We start from the raw sequence: 276 nt of genomic DNA, 5'->3' as shown, positions 1-276 counted from the left end.
CATAATCTTCACTTCTCAGTTAAAATTAGATATATATACATGCATGACCCAGGTAACGCTGGTGTTGTTTGCACCAAGGAAGTTAAGGGAAAAATGGGTGGTTACTAATAGAATATCCAGTTCCTTGGAAAGTAGCGGAAGATGAATGGTCCAAAAAACTAAACTCGCATTTCCATCATTTTGTTACTGGAGGGGAAGCTTTGTAGGAACATTTTATTTATTTGATAGTTTTCAAAAACATGATCTCCGGTTTTGGGACAACAGTTTATCCATTTC

This window comes from Penaeus monodon, chromosome 32 (genome assembly GCF_015228065.2).
Source record: "Penaeus monodon isolate SGIC_2016 chromosome 32, NSTDA_Pmon_1, whole genome shotgun sequence".
Lineage (NCBI taxonomy): Eukaryota > Metazoa > Arthropoda > Malacostraca > Decapoda > Penaeidae > Penaeus > Penaeus monodon.
This window is presented reverse-complemented; position numbering follows the sequence as displayed.